Genomic DNA, 25,551 nt, shown 5'->3' on the forward strand with positions numbered 1-25,551 from the left:
AGACATAAAGGAAGTACGGAAAGCGGGAGAGGGAGAGACAAGGAGGCAAGAAGAGGACTTCACAGAAGAAAGATATGAAGCTTGAATGAAAAGGGCATTTATTAGGTCTACAGAGTAACTAGTCTAAGATGTGAGGGCTTGTGGTGGTAGAAAATCGGAGATAAACTTGATAAAGTACAGTCACAGTATGCAAGTCCTTGCAGCCAGGCCAAGAAACTTAGATTTTGTCACATTGACAGAAGAATTTTGAACCTGAGAGGGAAATCATGAAGTGGCATCTGGCATAGTAAGTTTCATGGCAGCTTTGTTTCCTGTTTCTGTCCCCAGACCCTTCTCTTTACACCACAGGAACCCGTGCATCTGCATTAACTTAATCGAACATTTTTAAAATGGTTGATGTTTGTATAAAATTAGAAACAAACAGATGGCTTTCTGTCAAGCAGAGAAGCATTATTCAGATATATTCTGATTTCTGAGCAGAAAACAATAGTGAAGCACATCACGAAATGAAAACACTGATGTGGGTAGCCTCTTGATGCCCGAGGTTCTCTATATTCAGGGTCAATTCATATTAAGAAAACATTTTAAAAGATGAATATGTATATAACAAAATATATCCAATCAGAGTCAGCATTTGTTACTTTAGCAAAATAAGTTTTGAGCTGGTATCACTGAGCATTATTTCTTGTCAGCCCTTTTCAACAAGGAAGGAATCTAAAGATGGCCCTAAAATAGCCACCATGCCTTTTTCACTCTTGTGATGGAGAATTGTACTGCTCACCCAATCTCCATCTAACTTTCATGTTTCTCAACCCCTTGCATTTAGCCAGAGCCCATGTGGTTGGTTTAGTCGGGAGGCTGTGAGAGGCAGTGATGAGTGTCATTTCCTTGTTGAAGCACTGCACATCCTATTTATCTGGATAACCCACCTGATAAAAGCTGAATTGTTTATAGCTGAACAAGTGTTTGTCTTGGGTTCCTCCTTCAATGATACACTCGTCTTACTTTGTGAAGCCAGTGCACATCCTGTTCTCTATCACATGACTTTGTCAGGTGTCAGTCATGATTCTCAACAGTGTTCAAATCCAGTTCTAAGCGGTTCTGGAAAGTGGCATAAGCAAACCTGATACAATCAGTGGAGCAACTGAGTAAATTTCAGTTTGTTCAAGAAGCTGAATATATTGAATAATAGATGTGCTAAGTAGTTTAAGTAAATTGCAGTTTTCCATAGATGAAATACCACTTTTCAGAGAAACCACTAAGCCTCTATGGTTGAACTTGTCCTTAACCAGAGTCGAAGACCTGAAACCAACTCTTGGGGTCTATCAAGTCTGAAAGGCTTGGCTACTTTCTAGCTGTATGATGCTGGGAAGGGCATTTAAACTCTCTGGGCCTCAGTTTTCTCATCTGTAAAATGAGGAGAATAAGAGTTGCCTACTTAGAGGGTGACAGAGAGGAATAAGTGAATTAATGTATATGAAGTGCTTGGAACATTGAATGTCTGGCAGATTAATAAATGCCATATAAGCATTTGCTAGGATTATTTTAGGGATGTTTCAGCCACTGTAGAAAATACTTAAACTATGGAAAATAATATTCTTAACAAAACTGTGCTAATTTAAACCTTTTGATATGGAATAAAAATGATCACCTCTAATTGCACTGTGTTAATTTAAAATAGCTGTTCAAGTTTATATGCCTTATGGAATAGGCCATAAGTTGCTTTTTAAAAATAATTCCCAAATGGCATTTATCTTTTCTCATAAAATAAAGCCTAGAAAAAAGATAGTCATTTTAATTTTCTAATAAACCAAAGAACTCCACAAAAATATGGATGATGGGTAAATGGGGCATTATTTTTATGATGAATGAATACTGGGTACGTTCAGCTTTCCAATAATCATCTCATGCTGTGGCCAATAATTCTCCAATTCCTGTGGAGTGAAATTAGCTTTTAAGTGTTTAAGGCTGGAATTTCTCTCATTCATATATAACTATTGAGTTAATTTTTGGAAAAAAACCTTTAAAAGCCAAGAGATTGTTTTTCAATATTGTTTTTAGTGTTACTCAAATGACAAACATGTCCCTTGATAACAGATGTAAGCAAATATTTTCTCTGGAGGGCCATATAGTAATATTTAGGATGATATATAAATATACGAAGGACCACACAGTCTGTCACAACTGCTGTGCTCTGGCAGTGGAGCGTGAATGCACCCATAGACAACAAGGAAATGAATGGACATGGCTGTGTGCCCAAGACACTATATTAGGAAAAACAGGCATCATCAGGATGGATCTGGTCTGTGGACCATAGTTAGTTGACCTCTGTTCTATAGAATTCCTATTTTTAATAGGCTAAAATATACATGCACACATATATAATTGTGTACTTGCACACGTATACATGTGTGCATGTCGATTTGAGAATCATAAAGATGAAACGAAAAAAAAATATGCACATTGAAGAATTTAAGGAAGGGCTTCCCTGGGGGTCCAGTGGTTGAGAGTCTGTCTGGTCGGGGAACTAGGATCCTGCATGCTGTAGAACGGCATGTTCTACATGCTGAAGGCCTGTGCACTTCAGCTGGGGAGCCCGCCAACCACTAGAGAGTCCATGCACCACAATGAAAGAGCCCACATGCCTTAGCTAAGACCATAAGCAGGCAAATAAATTGTTTTTTTAAGTTTAAAAAAAGAATGGAAGGAAAAGAAGGAATTTAAAGAAGAAATAAAGGATGATACTTTATTTAGTATTCATTGATTAATTATGCAAAGACTCTTTCTGAACACAGTCCAGAGCTAGTTTACCATTTTAATTTTGTTCTGAAATCAACCTATGAGGTTTCATTTGCTTTTGATCAAAACTACCCTTTAAAATTCTTTAGTCTTGTTATTGTGTATAGAACTCTATGTAATAGAGTCTTGTTGTGTATAGAACTATATAGTAACATATATATATATATATTCCAAATTTGAGAATCACTGAGCAAGACTGAAAAAAAAGGATAGCTGTGTACAGAGTTCTGGGTGGTTGAATATTTTTTTCCTAAAATATCTATCAAGTTATTTGAGGGAATGGAGAATTCTACTATATTTCTTCTTGCCTGCAGAAGTTTCTTCATTTTTAAAATGTTAAGCCTTTCTGTCTTTAATGTGCATTAATAGATTTGTTTTCTACTGTACATTGTATGTGAATTCCTGCAGGTTAAGTGACTTGTATATGTAAAAGCACTTCATACAGGTCCTTACCTGGTCAATGTTTGTCACTTTTGCATCAGGCCCCTGTCTGTTTATGTCCATAAACACATTTTTCTTTGAGGAATCACAGAGAAGAACTGAACGCCCTGTTCTATGTCTTTCCAAGTTTGCCCTTTCTTCTGGGTCTTGAAGAAGAGTTAATAGTTATCTGAGGGTTCCTTACTATTAGAGCAGCATCTTCCTAGAGAATGTGATGGGGTCTGTTTTACCAGGTGTGAAATCACATAAGCCTTGGTGAAGACACACAGAGATGCGTAGCTTTAATCACCTATTTTAAAATAGGTTTTCGTTTAGTCACTAAGTTGTGTCCAACTCTTTGTGACCCCATGGACTGCAGCACACCAGAATTCCCTGTCCTTTGCTATCTCCCAGACTTTGTTCAAACTCATGTCCATTGAGTTGGTGATGCTATCCATTTATCTCATCCTCTTCATCCCCTTCTCCTGCCCTCAATTTTTCCCAACATCAGGGTCTTTTGCAATGAGCCGGCTCTTCGCTCAGGTGGCCAAAGTTTTGGAACTTCACCTTCAGCATCAGTCCTTCCAGTGCATATTCAGGGTTGATTTCCTTCAGAATTGCTTGGTCTGATCTTTTTGCTGTCCAAGGGTCTCTCAGGAGTCTTCTCCAGCACTACAATTCAATTGTAAGAGCACAACTTAAAAATGGGTCTCAGTTCTGCCCCTTGCATTTAGTGGAATTCTAAGCAGAACTACTAATCCAGAATGACTTTTAGTATCCTGAATGTCAAAATAAGTTTAGTACTCTAGAAAGGAAATGTAATTAGTTGATTAAAAAAAAAATTCCCTTCCAGCCTGGCTATAGAGAATCTATGCAGACTGGGCTAAAGGCCCAGTCCTTTAAGGCTTACTGGACATAATTAACAGTTTACCAGGATGAATATATTCTCTTGGGAGAGATTACAATTGCCTGTTATTTATTAGCTGAAAACAATTTAAACAATTTAAAATATTATTTATTATAATAAAATTTAATTATATTAAAATATTTAAAATATTATTCACTGGAGTGAAGCTAAAAAGTAAAAAAAAAGTCTGCAACAGTTAGCATTTTTACTTCTCTATTCGAAACACTCAGAAAAGGACCTTGCTCTTTGTAAATGCTCAGTGTATAACTATTAAGAACCATCATGAAATTCATCTCATAGTCTCATATTTACACAATATAAGAGTAAAGCCATGAGTTGAATTTGATATTGACCTACATAATATAATTGTAACACGTGGATCAGAGATTAAATTATCAATTTCATATTTTTTTTTTTTTTTACAGAAAGAAACCAGAACATATTATCAACCTTTGAGAACACAATATAACGAACTTTACCATTTTACCACTTCTTTGAACAGGTAAGACCCTAGCCTCTCTAAAGTAAAAGAGTTACACATAATTGTGAAAAATAACCACTTATTAACTGTATTTTTTTAAAAAATCTTTATTAAATAAATTTTAGTTCATTTTAATAAGGGAAAATATACATGCCTTTTATAGCTAATAGATTTAGATTATTAAAATGACCTTTTGTAATGTTTTGAATGCTTTCATAGTAAAAGAACAAAAAAATATTTCTCTGAAATGAAGACTGAATTCAGCCTGTCTCTCCTGCTATGGTTAACAGAACCAATAGTGTTTTCTCAATGCTTACTATGTGCCAGGTGTGGTCCTATGTGACTTAGCCCATATTAACTAAATCTATAACAGCCCTGTGAGTAGCTATAAGGATGCTCACTTTGTAGATTGGGGCATGAGGCAGAGAGAAAGGAGGCAGGTAGTTGGAGAGATTCACTCAAGGTTGTATACTTGGGTCTGGGAGCAAGTCACTGGGAAAAGTATCAGCCCAGCCATTATTGTGAGGCTGGTTGTGATAGAAATGTCTAGTCATCAGATTCTCCTTTGTTTTGAGTTGGTTCTATCTGAATTTAAGGAAGAAAAATTACAATGCGTTTACCAAAAAGTCACAACAGACAAAATTTATTTGATGTTTGTACTTGTTACTTTACAATTGTTGTGTAAGTAAATGAAGGAACGTATATATTTTAGCTCTGTGCACAAGCAGAAAGAATATTTTGTTTGATTTCATATCTTTCTTTAGACTCAATTCCTATGATAAAAGCAGAATAATATTACTGAAAAAATAAAGATGAATGATTTCTTGTTATAGGAGATGAAAAATGCATTTTTATTAAATTTCTTGCTGTTGGAACTACTGAATATACAATCTTAAATTGGCCATAGCAATATGAATTTTACTGCTTTCATTATTTATTATTTTATTTTTAATCGAAAAAATCTACAAAAATTTCAGAGTGAAATATAGGAAATATTGGGGCTTCCCAGGTGGCGCAGGGATAAAGACTCTGCCTGCCAATGCAGGAGGCACAAAGAGACATGAGTTCAATCCTTGTGTAGGAAAAGATTGCCTGGAGAAGGAAAGGGCAACCCAATCCCGTATTCTTGCCTGAAGAATCCCATAGACAGAAGAATCTGGTGGGTTATAGTCTGTGGAGTCACAAAAGAGCCAGACATGACTGTGTGGCTGAGCACAAACACACACACACCAGAAACTATTATGACAAATACCCAAGTATCAGCCCCATGAATTTGAAAACATGCTAGCATTCAGCTTTGTTGAAATCTTTTCTAAAGAAATAAACTTTTCCTTTCTTCCTAAAATGTGTCACAACCCTGAAGATGATATAGCCTTCCTGTGTTTAATGACTTCCTAACTTTAATGACATATGCATGAGATAATACTCCATAGGATCATGTACATTTTGACAGTTTACATAAATGGTGTCATACTGCAGATATTATTTGTACCTTGCCTTTACCCAGCACTGTATTTAGAGATTCATCCATGTTAATACATGAGGATCTCTGATTGACTCATTCTGTCACAAGGTTGACTCATTTGAATGTTTTAGTCATCTGGTGCTCAGTATTGTTATTTATTTCTAAATAACTTTCAGCATTTGGAAGATTTAATGCTAAAATGGCTTAAGTGTGGCTTTCAAAGCATCTCTTGAATTTTATAAGAGATCCAAATATCTTAATATGTGATATCATGCCAATTCTGTTTCTGTTTTATTTTTTTCCTATTAGAAAAACTTTTGGTTATGGGCTTCTTTTTTTTTTTTGGCTCTGAGTAGCTTGCTCAGTAATGGTATTCATATTTTTTACTGCTTTTGCCATAATGCAATAATTGCAATCTGTTTTATTTCTCCATGGATGAAATACTGACTATTCCCAAATACAATATTTGGTAATATTTACAAGGGTAAATGTTACCTTTGAAATGTAAAAGATGCATAAAAGAATAAACACTCCTGTTTGGCCTATATTAATTGTTCATATTCCCTTCAAAAATCATGAGAGAAACTTTTAAAAAAGGATTTTTTTTCTTATTTTTCTCTATCACTACATTTAATTTTATAGTTCATTTAAGGTAAAAGAAATATCAATATATATACCAGTAAAATTTATAGACATTGAATATTTTATAATTTTTTAATTTTCTTTTTAAATTTATTTTTGATTGGAAGATAATTGCTTTACACTGTTGTGTTAGTTTCTGCTGTACAGCACTGTAAATCAACCATCCCCTCCCTTTTGAATCCCTCTCCAACCCCGACCCCATCCCACCCTTCTAGGTAGTCACAGAGTACTGGATTGAGCTCCCTGTGTTATATAGCAACTTCCCATTATCTATCTGCTTTACATATGGTAATATATATGTTTCAATGCAACTCTCTCAATTCATCCCACCCTCTTATTCCCCCACTGTGTCAAGTAAACAACTCAATCAAAAAATGGGCAGAATACCTACACATTCTCCAAAGACATATAGATGACCAACAAACACATGAAACGATGCTCAACATCACCAATTATTAGAGAATCGCAAATCAAAACTACAATGAGGTATCACCTCACACTGGTCAGAATGACCATCATCAAAAAAATCTACGAACAATAAATGCTGGAGAGGGTGTGGAGAAAAGAGAGCCCACTTGCACTGTTCTGTTTCCTGAAGGGAATAAATTACTGCTCTGAGGGTTGGGAGAGAAAGAAGAGATAAACTAACCTTTGCTGGGCAAATATAAATACATGTAAGATTTGCTGTACAGCTTGGAGGTCACAAGTGCAATGCAATTTTGCAGATGGGAAATTGAGGCCCATATATTTCGGGAAACTTACTAAGATCATATAGTGGTTGCATAGCCTAGATTCAAATTCATCTGTCTCAGACTTCAAAGCTAAGCTGCCTATCAGAAAAAGAATGCGGGAAACATAACCTGTTTGATGAGTAAATAGCAGTTTCATTTATTCCACCAATGATATTAGGATAGTTTTTTGAACGTTGAGGGGACTGATGTGAGAAAAGTAAGGAAGGCACCATATCTGCCCAGAGAGAAAAACAGGATATTGATAATCGCCTTCAGTGATCCCATAAAGGTGACTATTAGATATCTCTCTTTTGCTATGCTATCTTAACACTGTATAGGATAACAGGAGTGAAAATGCTTTGTAAATGTCAAAATCTTTGTAATTGTGTGCTAATATTACTGATTATTTTGTAAAATTTAGAATTGAATATTTCAAACTTAATACATGTAATTCTTAGTGTAAAGATTGATATATCTCTCTGACATTTAAGTCTTACTACTTCATTTAATATCAGCATCTTTTTGACACAAAAGCCCCATGTAAACATTTAGAGTACAGGCAATGGCAACCCACTCCAGTACTCTCGCCTGGAAAATCCCCTGGACGGAGGGGCCTGGTAGGCTGCAGTCCACGGGGTCGCTAAGAGTCGGACACGACTGAGCGACTTCACTTTCACTTTTCACTTTCCTGCATTGGAGAAGGAAATGGCAACCCTCTCCAGTGTTCTTGCCTTGAGAATCCCAGGGACTGGGGAGCCTGGTGGGCTGCCGTCTCTGGGGTTGCACAGAGTTGGACACGACTGAAGTGACTTAGCAGCAAACAACCCTGACAGTTGCATTATTTCTGGACTCCACTACCTATTAGAGGCATAGTATTTAACCTAATTAAGCCTCATCACAGATGGTAACAGTAACAAGCTCATCTCTGTCCAGAATCTAACCATTTCTCATTGTCTTTACCTGTTTCGTTGGAATCCACTCTCTCTCACCTTAACTAATGCAATAGCCTCCTGTGCTCAATCTTGCTGTTGTATAATCTATTATTCACATAGTCTGATCTTTTATGAATCAATTGATTTGACTGTCTTGTTCAAAATTCACCATTGGCTGTGTTTAATAGTCAGAAGAAAACTCACACTCCTACTATGGCCAACAAGGTGCTGTATCAGCTGACATCTTCTACCTCCCTGACGTCATGGCCATATCCTCTCTATGTAATGTAATGTGATATTCTGACGTTGTGATATTCTGGGCTGTCTCTGGACTGGTGTCTCTGTCTTGGTGGACCCTCACTTTCTGAAGGACTAGAGAGGTATGCAAGGGTTACTTTGGAATACACACATTATCTTTTATGAATACAATGATGGTTGTTGCCCTTTTCAGGATTCTTTCAGTTTGCCCATCACTTCTGGAATGATGAGGACTTTCCTGCCTCCTTTTGATGCATAATTTTATAGCATTTTGACAATATTGTATCCTACTGATATGTGATCTTGAATTTTAATTTATAGCATCAGAAAAACAGAGACAAATTAGCTAAGTGGAAGTGAGAAAACGATTTTAAAAGCAGAAAATATTTATTTTCGTATTCCATGTCATATTTTGTCTACCTAATTATATTAACATTTGCCACAGCCTGACATTTCTTTGATATTTCTATATCTTCAGAATAGATTTACACCTTTTCCTGAAATGTTGTTGGGTGAATTTTATCCTTTAAGACAATATTCTGTAAAAATAGTCTGATTTTTTTGTTTCATTTTTACAGTATTTCTTAGGAGCAGCACTTGATGAGTATTTACACTGTTGAGAACATTTGGCAAGAGAAAGACAAACAGTAGGACCACAATACCCCAACAGTTAAGGGAAAGCGAAAGAAGACCTGCTATTTTCACCATCCTTTCTGAAAACAAGTACCTTTGACTTGTGCTGACTACGAGTCAAATGTAGTCACAAGCTGAATGCTATCTCATCAGCATTTAGCTCTGGTCCATGGCACTCTGTGCAAGCAATTTTAAAGGCAGATTTAAGCATTCTAAAAGTAAATTGTATTGGTAAGTTAGAATATCAGATGTTCCCTGTATGAAAGCCTTTTCTAATCTCTACTATCAGCTGGCAGTCGTACCCAGACCCCAAACCATTCTGGCTGTAATTGAGTAAGAATCTATTCCAGGGGTGAGGTTTTGAAGAGGGATGTCTCTTGGTTAACTCGAGACAGAAACAGGGAGATTTGCCCACATACTCTGGCACGAGTTAAAATAACAATAACAGTCCTCCTACTCAACAGCCTGAGTCATAAGCACATTCTACTGAGTTCTCTGCAATTCTGAGCAGATTGTTTGGGCTGCAATTCTGTAGGCAGAGGTGGGAACCACCTGCTGCAAAAAGGCTATAGTTCTTATTCAGAGGATGCTGTTATTAAGTCTGGCCTTTTCACAGTTTGGCCAGATGGAGATAGGAAGAGACAAAATTTTGGTTCTGATGAGCACTTTTTCTAATGCTCAGAATAAAAGTAATGGTCCTTTTAAAACATTTAAAACATTTAGTCCTTTCATTTGGCCATGACTACAAGTTCCTTAATAAGGGAGGCTTACTGTGGGAATTCTTAAAAGATGGTTGCCTTCAGAAAATTCTGTAGACCTATTGCAGTAGCCTTTCTCAGTCAATTGGGGAAGGAGTGAAAGCCAATAAGAAATCTAATTTTTGCTTAAGCAGAAGAGGGAAAATTCTTTTCTGATCACTGAAGTGCTTTATAATGCAAGTGCTGAACACTAACCCCTTCAGCACGGGCCTCCAGTGGGAAAGATTGAGGGCAGGAGGAGAAGAGGGCAACAAAGGGTGAGATGGTTGGGTGGCATCACTGCCTCGATGGGTATGAGTTTGAGCAAACTCTGGGAGATAGTGAAGGACAGAGAAGCCTGGTGTGCTGCAGTCCGTGGGGTCACAAAGAGTCAGAAAACTGAGCAACTGAGCAACAGCAACATTTATCTGAACCTTTGAGGAGTTTCCATCTTCCTGACTCTTACATAATCCGGTTTTCCACCATGAAGCTTTTTCATATATATCAGATCATTTCTCTCCCCTTCTTAAAAGTTTTCTATAATATAAAGTTTCAAGCTCAGTAAGACTCTTCAAAACAGGACTCTAAGTAGCCCCTTTTGGACAGCCAACAATCCCTCTCTTTCTTTCCTTCATTCTAACCATAGCAGACTACTTATTGCTTCTTCAGCTTCAATTATTTCTCTTTGTATACCATGTTTGTCTCATATTGCTTATTGCCTTTGTTATTTCTACCTAAATATTCATTTTCCCCTTGATTGACTTATAAAAGCCTGTGTCTTTTCAATTCAAATGTCATTCCTTCTATGAAGCTTTTTTCTCCAGCCTTAAAGGTAGTATTAATTGTGCCTTTTCAGAGAAGAAGCACTTTCATAGCCCTTTAATTTTATCTAGACTACAAAATAATCATCTTGCTGTATAATTATTTTCGTCTGTCTTTTTCCTCAGTTCTGTATAATCGTCAAAGGCAAATGTTTGTCTTTGTTATATTTGTGCCTCCAGAACCATGTTATTAGATTTGAAACAAACTAATATTTAATACATATTTGTTAATAGCTAATAACAACAATAAATTATTAATAAATAATAACTGAAGGAGTGAATAGGTGATATATAAGTGAGGAGTTAAAGAGGTAAAAAACAAATGAGCTATAACTCAAGGTAGCAGATTTACAAAACAGGTTTTATGATTGTGGTTGTTTTTTAATTGTCATTTCTTTTGTGTGTGTGTGTGATTGTTATGGATAGAAAAAAAAAAGTATGTTTATAGTCAGAAGGAAGGAAGAAGCTGACACTGTGATTCTGCAAGATAATATTTAAGGAGATGTTGAGGGAGAATGAAGAGGGACTGTGGAGACAGGAAGTAGACCAGATGTACAGTCTTCTGTCTGCTACCATCTCAAGAAGGGCAGTGGTTTCACTTTGTCCTTGGCGAATATCAGACTGTCCTAAGATTCTCTGAAAATAGTTGCAAGTTTTTTCTCCACCTTGGCCACAAGGCAGGCATTAGAATAGGACCAACTTGATGGCTGGGCTCTTTGCTCCATCCATACCAGAAAAAGAGAGGGGCGTGAAGAAGGTAATATAGGCGGAGCAGCAGGAAATATTCTTGCCTCAAGCTGACTCTTCCTTCTTCCATTCCAGCACCCATGACCTGTCCTGGCTGCTGTTGGGATCTGTTGTACAGGCAGCAGATAGAGGATGGTTACTGAAATTTGTTTCTTTTAACCCTGTTACTTCTATTAGTCTCGTCCTTTTTTTCCCCCTAATCTCATTATATATTTCTTCCAATTTTTCTCTAAGTACATTAGTCAGGATTGGCTAATTGCTAAAAAAAAAAAAAAAAAAAAAAAAACTAGTGTCAAAATTGTGTTACAACTTTATTTATTGTTCATTTAACAGTCCTGGCTGAGTGTTTGAATTTGGAGGATGTCTTTCTTCTTCATAGTCAGCCCGGCATCCAGACTCCTTTTATTTATAGCTTTACTTTGTTATTGTCTCCATTAAGCTGGTAGAAGGGAAAATACCACAGAGGAGCACATGGAAGTGTATATGAGCAAAACCTAGAGATAGACAAATGACGCCTGCTCACATTTCATTGGTTACAGCTGGGTCATGTGGCCACATTTAAGTGCAAGGGAGATTGGTAAATGTAATCCTACTGTGTGCAATCCTAGGGAAAAAGAAAAGAGATTTTGATAAACTGCCAGTAGTCTCCAAAGGAAAATCTGTCTATGGAATTAATATATTTGAACAGTTAGATCAAATATTTCAAGCCCTGGCAAGAATAGATGCTATTTATATGTAGAGATAAAACTATGAATCACAATTTCAGTATCATGTTAAAATAGTAAATGTAAATACATCAGTTTATCAAAATTAATTCTTACAGGAGTACACAAATGAGATATTTTAAAAAGCCCTCCTTATAGAAATGAATGTTGTGTCCAAAAGGATAATGACTCAAAAGGCATAGTGCCTGATACTACTATTGGTTTTCTTCAATAGCTGCTTGCTAAAAGTATCAAATGATTAATTTATAGATGTAAGAAGCATCTTTGTAGGACAGGGCTTCCCTTGTGGCTCAGCTGGTAAAGAATCTACCTGCAATGTGGGAGACCTGGGTTCCATCCCTGGGTTGGGAAGATGCCCTAGAGAAAGGAACAGCTACCCACTCCAGTATTCTGGCCTCGAGAATTCCATGGACTGTGAAGTCTATGGGGTCACAAAGAGTTGGACATGACTGAGCGACTTTCACTTCACTTGTAAAACAAAATTAATTGTATTCTGGTAAATTTCTAAAATGCATTATAAAAAGACATGAATTGAGATAGTCAAATAAAAACTCATTTTGAACTGAAGAAAAGGTGTCCTTTTCAAGAAAAAATAAGTAAAGGTATAATATTGAGGAATATTTCCACTTTTGCAAAAATTTTTAAAGAGTTTTGATATTTGAATGAACTTACAAGTAGTATAGGCCCCATATTATGTTTTTCACTTGTTTTATCAGTACTGTTTATTTGGAGAGTAGTAAATATTGTCATTTATATGGAGGGTAGCCATGCATCTGATTATTTTATGGGACTGGAATATGGTGTCATAGTATTGTATAAAAATCATTCAGTTTTGTAGAATATTTAGCTAATATTTAGCTAATTATCTGCTAATAATTCTATCACAAAGTTTCAGGTTCCTGTGACTGTGGAACACTTGTGTTTTCATGTACATACTGTGTTGTAGTAAGTGTATGATCGCTGATTTCCTTGAAGGTTAAAACTCCTTTTCGCTTTGAGAATCGGTAGCAATTTAACCAAGTTCTCATGGCATCAGAGAACATTTTAAAATGAAGATACCTTAATAAAAATAGCTCTTCCTACAAGAAAAACTAATGTGTAAGAAGAATGAAAAGTGATCAGCAGGAATCCATCTTGGCTGAACCTGCAGGCTGGTCCCTTCTGAGTGATCCCTTCTGAGTGTCTCTGTCAGATCTTTCTTTCTGAGCGGTATAGTGATTTACTTAAACATGCTGATTTCTTATGATTGATTTGTTGACTCTTTTTCTTTTCTCACCCACCTTCCCATACATACACACTTTTTTTTAATGAATGTCAAAGATTCCAGTTGTACCATGTGCTCAGCAATTACTACAGAAGGCAGTTTGATTCTGAGACAGTTGTAGTCTCTGTGAGAGAAATTTAGAATTCACTAAAGCAAATACTTTAGTGAGGGGGCGCCAAAGCTTGACTCATTTAAAACCATTGTGAGCCAAGCTCTAGGAAAGATCCGGTAGTAATCAATCTTGAATGAAGAGCAAAGGGCCAAAACGATCAAAAAGACGTTTTTTCCAAGACAGACCACTGTGATACTAGAAAGTTCTTGCTACTGGGAAGCAGCATGTAAGCCTTTTTGTTTGGGGTTTATGTATTCCTTTTTGTTTACAACTTGAGTGGGTCTTGCCTTTGAAGCCTAAGAATTCTAAAGGAAGCTTTGTTTTAAAAGGAAGAGAAATTGCAAAGCAGAGTAATTTAAGATAATGTAACATAATATACATGCACACTCAAATATAATATACAGACATTTACCAACTGTGGATCATTTAAATATACACTACAGAAGGATTGTTTGAATGAAACATGAGACCAGGGAAATTTTTCAATGAAGCTATGTAGGGAAGTAACATACTGATGTATAATTTTTATATAATTTTCTCATTGCAGAGCTGAGTAACTATATTATGTAATTTAATTAAATCCCCTTTGTTTGTTTTTGCTTTTGTTTTCTTTAGTTTAGGAAACAGAGCCAAAAATATATTGCTGCAGTCTATATCAAAGAGTGTTCTGCCTGTTTTCCTCTAGTAGTTTTGTAGTGTCTGGTCTTACATTTAGGTCTTTTATCCATTGAGTTTTTTTTTTTTTTAATCTGGCTTTGGAGAATGGTCTCATTTCACTTTTTTTACTTGTAGCTGTTCAGTTTGACCAGCACTACTTATTAAAGAGGCTTTTTTCCTCCATTGTATATTGTTGCCTTCGTTGTCATAGATTAATCAGGTGGGTTTATTTCTGGGCTTTCTGTTCTGTTCCATTGATCTGTGTCTGTTTTTTGCCAGTATCATGCTATTTTGATTACTATAACTTTATGGTATAGTCTGAAATCAGGGAGTGTGATTCCTCCAGCTCTGTTCTTCTTTCTCAAGATTATTTTGGTTATTTGGGGTCTTATGTGTTTCCAAACAAATTTTAAAACTCTTTTTTCTAGTTCTGTGAAAAATGGCCTTGGTATTCTAATTAGGGTTTTACTGAATCTGTAGATTACCTTGGGTAATATAATCATTTTAACAGTATTTATTCTTCCAACCCAAGAACATGGTGTATCTTTCCATTTGAAATATTTGTACATAGATACTACATTGAAAATCCTCCTAATTCTTATTTTTCAAAAGAGTTTAAATCGTGGCAGGTCTCTTTTGCTGCTGTTGTTTCTGGTGTCTGAAATCTGCTTATCCTATTGGCACCCTGTGATCAGAGCTGCCATCCCCTCTCAGGTGATGACTACAGTAGTCTTCTACTTGCCTCTCTGTTTCCCCTCTTTTCCCTGTTGTGGTCTGCCTTCCACACAGCAGCCATAAGGTATTTAAAAAGTTCTTACCACCCTCCTCAAAATTCTGCAAAGGCTTCTCATCATACATTTTCTCCAGCTTTTTTGAAACATAATCGACATTTTACATGTAAATTTAAAGTATTCAATATGATTTGATACATTTACGTATTGCAAAATGATTACCACCAGAGCATTAACTATCACCTCCATCACCCCATATAATTGTGTGTTAGTCACTCAGTCGTATCTAACTCTTTGTGACCCCATGTACTGTAGCTTGCCAGGCTCCTCTGTCCATGAAATTCTCCAGGCAAGAATACTGGAGTGAGTTTCCATTTCCTCCTTCAGGGGATCTTCCCTACCCAGGAATCAAACCCCGTCTCCTGCACTGTAGGCAGATTCTTTACTGTCTGAGCCACCAGGGAATCATTTATTTTTTATGGTGGGAATGTTTAAGATCTACTCTGTTAGCAACTTTTAATGTATACGGTATACAGTATTTGGATCCCCAGATGTTATTGGTCTTATAACTGAAAGTTTGTACCCTTTGATCAATATTTCCCCATTTCTCCCTCTTAGAAATAAATCCAAACTCTTGACCCAAGTTCTGCAGGATCTTACACAACCTGGCTCCGCTTAGTTCTTATAGCACTCTTCCTGCATTTTACTCCAAGTCAGCCTCAAACATAAGAAGTTAATTCACATCTCAAAGCCTCTGTATTTACAGCACCACCTCTTTCCTGGAGCATCCTTGTCTGATTCTTTAAATAGCTAGCATCCTCCATGTTATTTAAGTCTCTGCTCCAGACTCATCTCCTCAGAGATGTTTCTCTGACCACCTTACAGAAAATAGTGGTTTCCTCTTGCCCTGTTATCTTCTCATTTAAAATTTTATATTAAATATGTGACATGTGAGGTTAAATAATTGAATATAAATTAATATTTAGTTCATATTAAGTTTAATATTTTAACTAGGTATTTGGTTACTATATGATTACCTTATTAAAATGTAACTTTCATGAGGGTGGGAATTTTGCATGACCTATGGGGCACTGAGTGACTTAATTTTGTCTCAGAATAAACATCTTATATCCTTTCCCCATCTCCAATCCCACTACTACTACTTTAATTCATACTCCTATATGCCCTCTCATTGATTATCACATTATGACCAACTATCTGCTTTTCCTGATTCTGATCATAATCTTCTATAACCCTTCCTACAGTTTATTTTTATCGTTCACTATCAGTTTACAGTTTCTCAGTGGGGTACCATAATGATAAAATTTATACTACACAGCCTGACAGGATCTTTATCATCTGGACCCTTGCTGGGCATTCTGAAGCAGCCTTAATGTTTTCCAGCATGTTTCCAGTTCTGTTCTACCCCTACATCATATTACTGCTGATTTTGTGCTTAGAATTATGCCACTATCCACTATGAATGCCCTTGAAGATTGAAAGCACGTTTTGCCATTATGAAGTCTCCCATGACTTTTTTATTTCATAGGAACTGCCATAGAATCCCTGTTTATCTCTATTAAGGCATTTATCATATTATCACTTAAATACACGTTGACACGTTGATTTCTCTCAGTACCTTCTGAAGACCAAAAGCTGAGTCTTGCTGTTGTTGTTGTTCAGTTGCTAAGTCGTGTCTGACTCTTTGAGACCCCATGGAGTATAGCTTGCCAGGCTCTTCTGTCCACTGTCTCCCAGGTTTTGCTCAGATGCTATTTAACCATCTCATGCTCTGCCGCCCTCTGAGTCTTGCTAGTATTTGCATATCCTCAGCATCTAGAACCAAGCCTGTGACATAATAGATGTTCAGTACATATTGATAAATTTCACCAGAAAAGAACATTTTCTAACCTGATATGTCTCTTTTCTGTTCATGATTAAGGCACTGTATCACTTTTTTTTTTCTTTTAGTTAAGAATGAGTGAGACAGTCTCTTTTCTTATTTATGAGTTCTTCCTGTAAAGACTTTTATTTTGTTCTAAGAAACACAGGAGGATTTCATGAACTTTATTTTGAACAAAAATCTATTGTATTGCGGGCTTCTGAGGTGATGCTAGTGGTAAAGATTATCTACCTGCCAATGTAGATGACATAAAGAGATGTAGGTTTGATCTCTGGGTTGGGAAGATCCCCCGGATGAGGGCATAGCAATCCACTCCAGTATTCTCGCCTAGAGAATCCCTTGGACAGAGAAGCCTAGCAGGCTATAGTCCATAGCAATTCAAAGAGTCAGATACGACTTAAGCAACTTAGCACACATGTACAACCTTTAAAAAGAAGATAATGTAGGGAATCCATATGCTTCTTGCTGAGAAGCCATTTCTTAATCTATAGATTTACTTTTGATACCCAAGTTCTTCAACATGGAATTGAAGAGAATTTCAAAAATGTTTTAGAGATTGTGGTGCCAGAGACAGGAAGATTTTCCGGATTTGTCTGTTGCTTCTGTAAGTATACTAAGGTGAATTCTTGGATATATAGATTAGAAATATAAAAATCAAAGAGCGCCAACCTAAAGCTCAGACACTACTGCTGTGTTCCTTTTGCCTCAATTCATTTGGAATCCCAGAAAGATGAGGTCCAGTCCACACTGGCCCTTTCTTTCTTTCCTTTTTGAAAGCATTATTACCAGCAACGCTTCTAACCTTCCCAGAGATTTATCATCGGCCTTATCTGTCATCTTCTCTCCCCTTTTCTAATGCCATTAAAAAAGCATAAAATTCCTATCCTTTTCAATGCAGTGGTTATATATAGTATCAAAACTATATTGGGTTTAATAAAAAGTAAGCACTGCTCAAAGAATATATTTTAAAAATTAATATGCTTCCTCAAAATTTGTGTGACTGTCATAGAAATGTATTTCACTAAAATTTAATTTAACATTTTTTACATTACAAATCATGGTCTATTTGCTCTTGACCAGGTCCCATCTGCCTTAATTGCCTATGATGGGTCTATTTTTATATCAAGATATTTTTGCCTATTAGTGCAGCATACAATTTTGCCACATCAGTGCCTATACATGCATTAAGACTTCTACATGTAAGACTGGAATATTTGTCTTTGTAGACAAATTATTGTGACTGTTTCTTTACTTGAATTTTTTTCAGCTCAGTTTTTAATCATCTCATAAACACAGACTTATTACATATATTTCAGGCCTGGAGGATTTAGCAAATTTATGCCACATCATATTCCAGAAGGTTAGCAGAATACAAGTGACAAGCCATAAAAGTTAAACTGATTTCTAGAATTCACTCCAGGGTACACAAAGATATGTCAGCTCAGAGAGAGAAATCACAGCAGTGTATGAGGACTGACTGACCCAGTTGGATCAGACATGAGTTGTGAAGGAATTCCAAATGATAAGGGTTTCTTGAGCTTTTTTTTTTTGGTCCAACTCAACTGATGGAGTGAACAAGGATACTTGCAACTTAACTCAGAATTCTCCTGAGTCACAATTACAGATACACAGTACAACATGGCACACAGCCTGCTCCAAATCCAAAAAGAAAGAAAATGGGAAAAAGTTGTTCTGCTTTGTATGACTCATACTTTACTTTTATGTGACTCATATTTTACCTTTCCCTGGAAGAAAACTAGCATTTATTATAATTAACTAGATTTTGGACTCTCCCTGGATGCTGTAGTTTAGTATATTTAAAAATGAAAGTTATACAAATATTTTGCATCTATCCATTTTTCTTTTCAAATATATATGACTCAGATCTATATTCATGTAGCACCAATAGTGGCCTCTATCATTGCATTAACTGTGTTACCTTATAACATATATATTTCGAATACATCTGACCTCTTCGGTATAGTGTAAGCTGTTTGCGGCCAGAATCCATAATTTAATCATCATTATATTCTTAGTGTCTAACAGAATTCTTGGTGTGAACCTAATGTTTAACAAATGTTACTGAATTAGATTCTAGAAAGCGTAATAAGTAAACTGATAATTGATAGCAATCTGAAAATTAAACGGGAGCTCAATACATGCTTTGTTAAAGGAATTTATTAATAGTGCCTCTTAAGGAAAAGTGCAGTTCTTCAGTCTATTCAGGCTCTCTTTTCTCAGTATTCTCCATTTCTTTGCTTCCATGTCTCATCAGATGAATCCAGATCTAACTAGGCCCATATGTCTTTGTAATCCACTGTCACGTTTCAAATGACAAAAAAAGTGAATAAAGAAAACTTTAAAAGTGGCGTCAAAAGAACCTCATGAGGTTCACACTGAACAAAAACAAAGCAAAGGAAAAAAAAAAGAATTCCATCCTTTTTTTTTTCAATGTTCATCAAAAATCAAGCAAAATATTTCCTAACACTGTATGGTCTAACGAAAGAGCACTCTTCAGAGCGTGGTATATAACTGAACTTAACAAATCTGAGCTTCAGTTACAAACCAGACTCAAGAAAAAATAAATTGCCTGTCAGAATAGTATAAAGCGTGATGCTTCTCACAACAAACAGATGGCTGGTAAGGTTTGTAAATAGGTAGATAATAGATAGGTAGCTAGATAGATAAGATAGATAAAATAGAGAAACTTTATAAGCAGTCTGGTAAAAAGAAGACAGTTAGGTTTTGTTTTAAATGATTACATTTTTGAACATGGAATCTACCCTCTCATTTCAATACTAATCTCATCACCACAGTCCAGATCCAGATGCTCCTTTTTTAAAGTGACTTTCTCTAAGAGTTGCTTCCACATTTAATCATGCATCCTTCCAATTCACTTTTAATACCATTGCTGGATCAATCGTTCTAAAAAATAAACTTGATTATGTCACATGTCACATCTTTTGTTGGAGCCCTCTGGCTTTCAGGAGGAGTCTAAGCATGGCTTACTATGCTTCTTAATTTTTCTATCCTCGCCTGCCTGTCAGCCTCCTTTCCCCATGTCCCACTTAACCTCTGGACCACAGTGAACAATCTTCTGCTTTACATGTGTTCCTCATTCATTCATGTAGTAAACACTTGTTATCAAACCTACTCTGTGCCACACACTATATTAGGTGTTGGTAGTGGGAATATGAAATGCTCTCCCTCCAAGAGCTCACAGCTCCTTGATGAAGACATATGGGGAGGAACATCTAACACAGGGTGAAAACTGGACTTTGAGAGGCCAGAAGAATGCTCATTATGGGTGTCTTCCTGGAAGGTGTTGCCTGCTGCTGCTGCTGCTAAGTCGCCTCAGTCGTGTCCAACTCTGTGAGACCCCATAGACGGCAGCCCACCAGGCTCCCCCGTCCCTGGGATTCTCCAGGCAAGAACACTGGAATGGGTTGCCATTTCCTTCTCCAGTGCAGGAAAGTGAAAGTGAAGTCGCTCAGTCGTGTCCGACTCTTAGCGACCCCGTGGACTGCAACCCACCAGGCTCCTCCATCCATGGGATTTTCCAGGCAAGAGTGCTGGAGTGGGGTGCCATTGCCTTCTCCGGGAAGGTGTTGCCTAGCCCAAGTCAAAAATAACGCAGTTTGCAATTGTGATCATCCAGGCTCTATCTTCCTAGAAAACGTCCCTCCTTTCTTTGGCTAACTTGTCCTTTAAACTCAACTCAATGTTCCCTCCCCCGGGAAGTTTTGATTAACTTCCCAGTGTGGTAAGAACTGTCCATGTGCCTCCACAGATTCTTGTCTTTATCTGCATCACAGCATGACTTTTTCTTGTTGGTTTGCCTGTGAGCTCCTTCTGCATAAGGGCTTTATGTTTTTTCTTGTATCCCTAGTGCATTCCCTATGACACAAAGAGCCTTTCTTTTAATGTTTGTTTAATGTTAATTTCTCAAAAAATTAACTGGCTAATGAATTAAGATCTGTAATCTCAGTCGGAAAACATTTTAGAAGTCATATAGGCCAACATCCCCTTGAGTCTATCATGTTCATGACAGGATAGGCATTCAGCTTGTGCTTCAGCACATCCATTGACAAAGAGTGCATTATGTTCGAAGATGTGCAGAAAACAAATGCTGTGACTGAGTATCCTAGAAGCCATATACGCTTAGTGTATTTAGGACAAGACTGTAATCAGAACATGTTCAGAGGCAGAGCTTCAGTCACATAGCTTGTGTTTGTAGAGGAGGAGTTGTTCATCAAAAGATAAAGAGACTGAGCAGATCAGACAAAGAGGCAGAAAAGAGCACAGTGGCATCTTGCTTATAATTTCGCAGGACTTCATCCTTCCTTCTGTCTTAAATAGCTAAAAGGAGATCCCATTTATGGAACACCATCAAGTATTTACTTTTAAAATAAATCCTTAACTTCCAAGTCTCCACCATTTTTTTTCATGACTTCCATTTTCTTTTACAACTTTTGGGGTTTTAGGGGGGTTATTCTAGCATCTTATTTTGTGATATATAGCACAGCCTCCAGGTTTACCTGGGTCATGGCCCTGCTCCCACCTCCTTTAAAGAAATCTCTGAAGCATATTGTCCTCGAGTACTAATTGCTGTACTTGTAGCCCCTTTAATGCACAACCAGTGCCTTTCCTGTAAGGTGGTCCTCAGGTGCCTAGAACTAAAGGGTCTTCGTTTGGTAATGGTGGCAGTAAATACTTATGACAATCTGGATTTCTACAGAATAGTCCTTAGATTTGCACCCAAAGGAGATTTACAGTGTGTTATTATGTGACACTGGACAAAGTCTTACAGGTCTGGAATCAGATTTCAAGCAGAAAAAGTTGGAAACAAAATTGTTATTTGTCAAATTCCAAGTGACAATTTGCCTCTTAAACTTTTATCCTAGTACTTAAATTTATGTCTAAGGAAGATTTTATTAAACTTATTGTGACTGAATTTCTCTTTATATGGTAAAGGAAAATTACTGATGTAGGGGTCAAAATTTATCTGTTCAGTGACCTGATGCTTATGAAAGCAATGCTCAGATTTTGTTCATGTCTAAGTTTGAACACCTAGTAAATGAGAAAGCCAGCATTCAATCCTGATTTTCTGATTAGAAATCTATTACTTATCTCACTGTATCTCTAGTATGTAGGTCCTTAGTGAGATATCATCAGTAGAAGCTGAAGCTTCAGAGCTTTAATTTAAATACTGTTTAATTTAAAATTTAATTTAAATACTATTCATTTCTGATATGTATATTTATTGGTTCTTTGGCATCTGGTCCCATCACTTCATGGGAAATAGATGGGGCAACAGTGGAAACAGTGTCAGACTTTATTTTTCGGGCCTCCAAAATCACTGCAGGTGGTGACTGCAGCCATGAAATTAAAAGACGCTTACTCCTTGGAAGGAAAGTTATGACCAACCTAGATAGCATATTCAAAAGCAGAGACATTACTTTGCCAACAAAGGTTCGTCTAGTCAAGGCTATGGTTTTTCCAGTGGTCATGTATGGATGTGAGAGTTGGACTGTGAAGAAAGCTGAGCTCCGAAGAATTGATGCTTTTGAACTGTGGTGTTGGAGAAGACTCTTGAGAGTCTTGGACTGCAAGGAGATCCAATCAGTCCATTCTGAAGGAGATCAGCCTTGGGATTTCTTTGGAAGAAATGATGCTAAAGCTGAAACTCCAGTACTTTGGCCACCTCATGCGAAGAGTTGACTCATTGGAAAAGACTCTGATGCTGGGAGGGATTGGGGGCAGGAGGAGAAGGGGATGACAGAGGATGAGATGGCTGGATGGCATCACTGACTTGATGGACGTGAGTTTGAGTGAACTCTGGGAGTTGGTGATGGACAGGGAGGCCTGGCATGCTGCGATTCATGGGGTCGCAAAGAGTCGGACACGACTGAGCGACTGAACTGAATTGAACTGAAGTTCAGAAATATATACAACAGTGAAATATAGATTGTATACCATAGTTTCATAAAGCTCCTTACCCAGTTTAATGTAATAGATTGTTTTCAGTGGAATGGGTATATGAAGTTAGAGTCCTTATCTGGATTGCCTCCTTTTCCTGTACCTCATTCCACCAGTTTGACTGCTTGGTGAAAGATCTAGCAGTGGAATGGATGTAGTAGGTTTGGCTTCTCATTCCAGATCTCCCTGGAAGAATCTAACTTGGTCAAATAATTTACTCTCTCTCTGGCCTCAGTTTTTCAATATGTAGCAAACTGTACATTGAATCCTATTGCTAAAAGTTTTTAAATAAGAGCCACAAAATAATAACAACAAATAACAGGTAACATTTGTTGGGTACTTTCAACTTGCCTGGAACTCTGCTTTACCTGTTTTACCTTATCTGATTCTGCCAGTGCCCTAGCACTGGCTTGTTGTGTACTCTGCGTTCATTATCATCAGAAATAATGATGCCTTCACCAGCTCTCTTGATGTGAATTGTTTATTAGTCATGGTGTGTGATGAAGAATGAATCATCCTGAAAAAAATAAAAGGATGAATCATCCTTATTGGTATTTTACAATCAATCTGAAAAGAGCAGAGAAGACATGAAACAATTATTTGGATTTTCAGATATTCATGTCATCTTAATTTTTTTTCTTAATTTTTTTTTAAATTTTTGTACAGAGATGAAGAGAATATATATAGAGTTATAGTCAGTTAGTCAACAACTGTTTAAGCTTAGAACTCCTCAACACTTGGAAGTAGAGATATGGATTCTACATAAATTTCTATTTTTAGGGGCCAAAACAGAAGTTTCTGTTTTGTAGTACTGACATGGATAGTTAATAGTGTAAGGCATAATTGTGCCTGCATGGAAAGGGGAAACAATATTCATAAGCTTAATTTTATTATATAACTGGTTGTTTTATTCTTTGTTCATCCTTGGATATCTATCAGTACAAAACTATAATTCAGTGTTTTTATTGAACTGGCACATTGCATGATGACAGGGCAGAATGTATCACAGAAAACATCCTAGAACTGTTCATGCCAAGTGCATTATGAAAATGGAGACATGTCTGTCTGGCACACAATATATTTTTCCTTTAGATTTTCCAAGCTTTCTTTGTTTCTCCCTTTGCCAATTTTTTAGAGTATTTAATGGTGCCTGGTAATAACTATAATCAGGGACTATTTCTGTGCTTTGTGATCTTTCTAATGTTGTAATCCAAAGAAAAACAGTGAGATTTGTGGTTTTATGGGAATCCCAAGAGGAAAAGTTATACTTTACTAAATGACATTTTCAGCACGCATGTCAACTATCTAGATATTAAATCATTTAGTTACTTCTTTGAGGGCTTTGCTAGTTCAAACCATCACATGTACACACCATGCCTGCTACCGCACATCCATCTCCAAATTGATCTAACAGATAAAGAAGATTATAACTAGATTTAAGATACTTCAGGCAAGTGTACTTTTGTCCTAAACCATTAATGAATGCCAAGAAGTACCTAAAATAAATATTCTAAAGGCATCTTGAAGATGTTGATAAACTGGCCAAGGACTAGTCTCTGTTTTCACAGTATGCAGTAGGTTTTTTTTTTAAATCACAGACAATGGGTAACTTTAAACATTCTTCTGAAATATTTCTGCTTCCTTCAAGTAGGATTAGACACAACAGAGAACTGGCATGTTCCCAAGAAGCTCACTGAAAGCACTCACTGAACTCCATCCCATCGTTCATAAATATCTTGGGTTAAGGCAGTGAAAGACTCAGCTTCTGTTTGTGAGATTGATCACCTTGAGATATCAAGATAATTGCTTTAATGCTTTACTCCAGTTATTCTATAGGAGTATTTCTTGTATGTATTTCTGTCACTCCCCACTCTTTTCTGAGGTCCTATGCGGCAGGTTTGCCTGAAAGTACCAATCTTCAAACTTCAGTATGTCAGAGTAACTTGTTAAATCTGTTAAAATACCAATTTCCAAGCCCTAAAACCAGAAATTCTCACTTTCTGGGATGCAGATGTGCCATGTTCTCAGTCATATTCGACTCTTTGCGACCCTATGGACTGTAGCCTGCCAGGCTCCTGTGTCCATGGAATTCTCCAGGCAAGAATACTGGAGTGGGTTGCCATTTCCTTCTCCAGGGGATCTTAGTGACCCAGGGATCAAACCCACATCTCCTGTGTCTCCTGCACTGTAGGCTGATTTTGGCTGGAAACACTTCAAGTTACAATGGAATGGATGATCATCACCGAAGGCCATTTTAGCTTCATGATTTTTTTTTTTATTTTATTTTTAAACTTTACATAATTGTATTAGTTTTGCCAAATATCAAAATGAATCCATCACAGGTATACATGTGCTCCCCATCCTGAACCCTCCTCCCTCCTCCCTCCCCATACTATCCCTCTGGGTCATCCCAGTGCACTAGCCCCAAGCATCCAGTATCGTGCATTGAACCTGGACTGGCATCTCGTTTCATACATGATATTTTACATGTTTCAATGCCATTCTCCCAAATCTTCCCACTCTCTCCCTCTCCCACAGAGTCCATAAGACTGTTCCATACATCAGTGTCTCTTTTGCTGTCTCGAACACAGGGTTATTGTTATCATC

At 36.9% G+C, this 25,551-nt stretch overlaps 1 protein-coding gene across 43 annotated transcripts in view; it reads left to right on the top strand.

The window, feature by feature from the left end:
* The window catches only part of MAP2 (microtubule associated protein 2), a 297,668-nt gene that overhangs the window by 190,012 nt on the left and 82,105 nt on the right, over positions 1-25,551 (top strand). For all 43 annotated transcript variants that reach the window (XM_070771192.1, XM_070771199.1, XM_070771173.1 and 40 more), the window contains one exon: positions 4,552-4,628. The gene's annotated coding sequence lies outside the window, so the exon portion shown is untranslated. The remainder of the gene's footprint in view (positions 1-4,551; positions 4,629-25,551) is intronic.

Source organism: Bos indicus, chromosome 2, assembly GCF_029378745.1.
Source record: "Bos indicus isolate NIAB-ARS_2022 breed Sahiwal x Tharparkar chromosome 2, NIAB-ARS_B.indTharparkar_mat_pri_1.0, whole genome shotgun sequence".
Taxonomy (NCBI): domain Eukaryota; kingdom Metazoa; phylum Chordata; class Mammalia; order Artiodactyla; family Bovidae; genus Bos; species Bos indicus.